The sequence below is a fragment of the Aedes aegypti genome, chromosome 3 (genome assembly GCF_002204515.2).
Source record: "Aedes aegypti strain LVP_AGWG chromosome 3, AaegL5.0 Primary Assembly, whole genome shotgun sequence".
NCBI classification, from domain to species: Eukaryota; Metazoa; Arthropoda; class Insecta; order Diptera; family Culicidae; genus Aedes; species Aedes aegypti.
This window is the reverse complement of record NC_035109.1, coordinates 85,742,874-85,749,367: the sequence shown is the minus strand read 5'-3', so window position 1 is coordinate 85,749,367 and position 6,494 is coordinate 85,742,874.

Below are 6,494 nucleotides of genomic sequence, written 5' to 3'. Positions count from 1 at the left end.
TTTCAGAACCAATCCTTTGACAATTAATGATTATCCCAGGAATTGCTCTATCAATTATTCCAAGGATTTCCATTCCAAGGGTTCTCATAAATTTCCACCAAGGATTCCTCATAAAATTTTATATCAAAAATTAATGCATTCAAAGATTTCTGGAATAATTTTTAAAGAAAATTCTACTTGGATTCTCCAATTTAATAATTTATGTATTGTTTCAACCACAAAATCCCACAGCAATTATTCATGTAGAAGCCTCATAGGCCTACTCGAGACCTTCCTGGGATTTTCTAAAGCAAATTTTGTATGGGATATTTTCCAATTATTTCATTATTTGTTTTTCTGTGGACTCATCCAAGTCTTTCTCAAGATTCCAGAAGAGACCCGATGTGATCTTTGAAAGACCATTCATGTATTTCATTGGATCTTTACGATTTCATTTAAAATTATCTAGATTTTTGAAGGGATCCCCTTCAAAACATCTGAAAAATGTCCTTAGCATCTTTTTCGAAAATTTCCCGAAGAAATCTTGTACCAATTCTTGTAGTCCTCCTAGTGAGAAATTTTCTGAGGAAATCATTGGAAAAAATCTGTTTGAATCATTGGAAAAAGTTCCAGTTGAATTTTTTAGGGTACCTCAAATAAAAATTCTGGGGGAATTCCTTGAGACGTCTGTGAAAAATCTTCGAATTAACAGTTGAAGTAAACTTTTAGCAAATACTTCAGTTATATTCTGATGAAATTTCTAAATAAAGTCATTAAATTCCACAGAAACTTTTAGAAAGACACTTTGAGAGTTGTCTGGTCGGATTAGTTGAGGAATCTTTATCGAAATGTGGTTCCTGTTCAGTCTCATCTTGGTTTCTTTGTTTTGGCATGAGGTCTCAAAAGTTCCTTTTTTAAGCACTTATCCGCAATCAGCCCTGAATTGGTTGCATCAGTAAACGGAGAAAAATAGTCTAGTTTTAAACAGCCAAATCGTTTGTTGAAAAGCAAACTAAGGTTTTGATTTGTTTTAAGCATGATTTTTTTTGTATTAGACTAAATGTTTTGTTTGAAACTAAGTTGCATACTAGGTTATTTGAACCCAAAATTAAAATCATTTAAACCTGCTGCATTGTTACCACCAAACTATTATCTTAGTCGATAACAATAAATAGTTGGTAAAACAGGTTGTTTAATTTTCATTCGAGTAGTTGTTTTAAAACCAAAATATTTAGTTGAAAAATCAACTTTAATTTAAAATTTAAGAAAAAAATTGATACCTTCGAAGACAAACAAAATAATAATTTGAATTGGGTTTTCGATTGTTTCTCTATGAGTTCGATTATTTTGATGTATTTATTCCGCATTTTTGTTTTTGGGATGCATACATAGGCGTGCATATACCAAATCAACCACAAAAGATCATCAGTGCATTTTTACTGAAAATTGCAAAAGGTATTTATAAAGTGCATTATAGCTGACTCAATGCGATGTTGACTCATTTCAGAAGCCCACGTGATGGAAATTAAATAGATTCATCGAAATATTTGTTTAATTAGTCCAATTATAAAATAAATGAATTCTTCTTGTCACATGTGTCACTATTTATTTTATTGCCATCATTAAAATCAATTGTTTGAAAACAAGGTACAGAAAACCTGTCAACCATCAACGGTTTGTTAATTTCAAGTAATTAAAATGTTTGTTGCAAACTTAAGATAGGTTACTTCAAACTAATTATCCTGGTTTAGAAAAGAACTAAAGCATAAGTTATTTTCACAAGTGTCAAAATAAACAACTAATTTTTTGTTTGTTGGAAATGATCTTTTGTGAAATTTAAATGTTTTGTAGATAAAAATTCAACCAAAATTGTTGAACCATTCCAAGAGGCTAAAATAAACTAAGATTTTGTTTGTGCTATAGTCAACCTAAACTTTAGGTTGAAAATAACTAAAATTTGTTTGAGTTTATCATTCTTTTTCTCCGTGTAATTGATGTTTTGATTACTAAATAAAAATTTAAAACGACTCCAACAAAAGGTGAACACAAGGTCCATTATGTTAAATTCCAAATATTTATGTTAATAGAAAGTATATTGTTGTTTCGTTTAATTGACTAGTCAATTGGCACATACCCCTATTTGGAAGAAGCCCCGAATTTGACTCCGCACCGGGCCCCAAAAACCCTAGCTACGCTTCTGAGTCTGATGTTACACATATACAGCTACGGCAATGTGAGTCCCTATGTCACTTCTATACACAGTCACAATTGTCAAATGGAGTCATATCATGTAACTTATGGGGCGATCCCTGCCCAGCACTGGTGAGACTCCCCTCTCTACAATCGCCTCAGGGTCGGCGTACGCGCTTAACTATCGCGACCAAGAACACACTAAATTACCGTTTTTGAACACAAACCCACTTTATTTCCAAATCTTCGCACAAAAGGTACCTTTATTCTCCCACTTTCTTAACGCTATCTCCTACCTCACTTATTTTCTTCTTCACTATTGGCGGGGCCCCTTCTTCTCGTCCTGCTACTTCACCTCCTCTCCTTCCTGAACGGTTCTCCTCTATTTCTCGCTGGATGGTCGGCGGGTACTTCACCTTCTTCTTCACGGTCTCGTTTGGGGTGGACGGCCGGCTGGCACTACTCCTCTTCACACTGCCCTTCGACTCCTTGCCTTCAGGCCGTTTACAAAATGGCCGCGCCGTGGCGTCTAACGGCTCACGATGGCCTTCTAAGGAGAGGCGCACGGTTCTACTCTGGGCCAACTCCTAGGTATGGCCCATCCGAGATGACAGCGATACCCTTCCGGCGACTTCGGCGAACGCAGGCTCCGGCCCAAGGCCAAACTCAGGATAAGCTCCGGCGTAGATTACAGGTAAAACTAATTGTGAACTACGGGGTCCTGTTGGAGAACGTGGCGGTGGTGTGGTGGGTTTTGGCGGTTAGTGATGGGGTTCTAGTTTTGATGGGATAGTGGTTTACCTGGATTTATATCTCTCCTCACTTGTACCACTTTACACTATCTTTAACAATAGTTTTTTTTTAACTTTTGTACTTTAGCATCAACTTATATGCACGTCTTTATCTTGCGATTGCTGCAGACTTAATGATCTTTGCGATGGTGGTTAGTTAGCAACCGTTGAAGCATTTTTCCGCCCATTCATATTCGCCCCATCATGGCCCCCTTTACACCACCCACAATGGCCGCCCATCCTTATGCTCCTGTGACGGCTGGTGGTGAGTAGCGGAACTAATGATGTGGCTGCGTTCTTCACAGTGGGAGTTGGGTGGTGTCCAGTTTTGAATAATTTAATGCTTTCTTGGTATTGGTTTTTTTAACAAAACGACACACAAAATCACGATAGTCTCACAAATCTTGGACACTTCAACACACCACTGGTTACAGTCACATCAAAACACGCTGAAATTTAAATTCTAGAACTTTGCTCCTCTTCGAATTACTCTAGCACTCTCCTGTTCAACCAAACAAAGCCCTCAATAATGAACCCAAACGATGCAGATAATGACACCATTAACCATTCAACAAGCGTCCCATCAAGTGTAAATCTAACGAAAGGATCCAGTTTAACACACCCCTAAAAAACCGAAAAGACCAAGACGACGAACCATTGTACAAAAAAATAAACGTTTTCCTAGCCCAAAACGGGTCATCAAATCATCGACTCGTATCCGCAGCTTCTTCTCTCTCTCTCTCTCAGTTGGCACATGTGAACGACGGAATTGTATGATTGGAAACGGATGGCATGCTGCTTCAAATTGGCCTCCGACATTTGGCATTCCGGTGATGATAGCGCGAAGACGACCCAGAACTCGGCGATGGTAACAACGATGATGGGTGCCACTCTAATTGCCTATCGTAAAATTTTACAGTATCTAAAGCTGTAACTCCGACATCGGGTAAGTGAATGGGTGGTAAAGGTATGCGAACAAAGCTAGGAGTTGTTGTGTACCTTGAAACGATACAAAATAAAGAATTTTTTTGGAAAATGTAGTTTTTGCTTTGATTTTTTTTTTCATTGTGATCAAACAGCTATATGTATGTCATTACAACTATAAAATTCAACAGCTCGGTTTCTTTACCATTCAAAGAACGAGCATTATTATAATTTACCTGATGGGTATTATTATTAAGCAAACGATCGTTAACTGAAAAATGAGAATTGTTGGAGATTCTGCCTGGGGAATTCCGGTAGAAGAACCTTCGCAAATCATGAATTTAGCATCCTTGCGGAATGTTCAATACCATGACCCCACTTTTGGCACAGACGGCTCTCAGTAAGGTTTTGAAAATTTTCTCCAGGTTTCTATAAAATGTTCCCATGTCACACATACATCGAACATCTTGCTTTTTTTAGCTTCAATATTATTTATTTAGAACAGTTTTGTTAAAGTGAACTAATAATATTCTTGAGAAAACCCTCTCCGACGAAGATTGTGTTTGTCGTCATAAGTAAAAAAAATGTGCTTCTTTTCTTCAAGATGTTTGAGAAGAGATCCTGGCAAAACGCGGCAGTCTCCTTTCTTTGCCATTTGGAAGGAACACTTGACTCTCCTAATGGAGTTCAAAACTTCTTGTCTAAATCCTCCAAATTCGGAACAACTGACCACAATTGGCGGCGCCCTTTGTTTTATCCAGGCATTGCAATCTCATCTGATAAACGAGATCATCTTCGGATAATGGAGAGATATTATCTGTAATCATAGAGCGCTTTGAAATGATATGATCTCTCAATCTTGAGCATCAAAAGATATTCTTGACAGCTTTCTGGTGGTTTGGACGAATTTACTTTTGATGGGTTTAATATTAATAAAATTAATCTATTACCTTTCTTTGCAGAACTAACAACATGTGAGAGCAATTTTGAATTTTGAAGCATTTTTGTTTTCCTGATAATTGTGATATTCGAGAATATTGTCGTATTTGGTAATCAAGAATGGTGCGGAACAATTTTGCAATACTGGTTTCAAGCGATGAAAACTGCAATTTCTGAACAACATGAGCACTTCCTCGTACCACAATGTCAACCTTGTATTATTTTTCGAATAAAATGAAACTGTTGCGACGCCGCTTGAACAGGTCTACTGCCTGAACAGTCCTAACGGCGCAGCATAAACACAACATGACAGCTCCCGTAAAGTGGTAGTGTAGACAGAGAGGGAAAAAGCAAAACAAAAAACATATGTTTATGTAGTAGAAGTTGACCAGTCGGATATTGGAAAAAAGTAGTTTCGCCATCGCAATAAATCGTTGTGATTACAGTGAGCATTTAGTTTATTCCATAGGGCCTTATATTAAGTGATTATTAAGCAAGGAAGACTAGATTCTGCAACATCTGTGACACGATTCTATTGGTAAGGACCTGAAATGAAATAACGAAGTTAGTATATTAAAATGTAAATACTTACTAGCCCTACTCTGCAGCCGTGGTGATTGCAATCAATATCCGGTAAATTACCTGAAAAAGAGAAGGATTATCCCCATCAAGTTTAGAAGATTCGCTGATAAACTGTAAGTAGAAAAGTATAGAGAAGAATATTGTGTTAATAAGAATTTGTATGCATTAGAAAGGCATCCGCAGAGAAGTAGTTCAGTTAGGGTAGCGGTACCCAACATCATCACACAGTGGAAAAGGAAGTACAAGGAAACCACTTCTTGTGAGTAACATGTTAGTCTTATAAGATGAATAATTATAATAAAATGAAATAAATTTCAGTTTTAAGCGTTGCTGAAAACAAGTCAGCCGCTGTCGAAAAATTTGGTTTCCCTTCGGGAACATAAACTATAAAAGAATAAAACTCATTATGTTTTTGTTTTTTTTTTGGCATAGAGTTTGTTTTGAATTCGTTCAGCAAATATATTGGGCTCTTACCTAATAAGTGAGCTGAGTTTTCAGCTATCCAGTTATCGGGGAAATCCAGATTGATCATTGGTTTCACGGACAGTTTGTTTATCCTCCATACATTGTTAACTTTATCTGATTGGTTTCCTTGTGAGACGATTCTGAAAGGCGGTGAACCGATTTAACGATGATTTGTAGCTTATGTCATTTGAACTAAATAGCTATTAAACAGAATTTTGGCTTAGGTGAATGTTGGTTTGAAAGCATTAAAATTATTACCGCTAGAAACCATTTACAAATCACCGGACTGTCACGTGCCCCGAGTATTCAATGTACGTGTGAGGTAATCAGAGTATGACATGGGAATAGTTGTAGGTACATTATCGATGAATATATTGCAAAAGTCAAAGTTTAGTTATGTAGCTTTATTGAAATCAAGAAACGTGCAATCTTTCTGATTATCAACTCAATTTATTTTTATTGAATTCAACAACTGTATTGCTACATATAATTATAATTTTATATTCTTCTTCCGTTTTTCTAGCAAACGTGAATGAAAAATGCTGTAAACCCTGAAAAAGTAAATGAGAACTTAAAACGAGATATAATTTTAATAAATATTATTTACTTATCTTGGTTGTGATT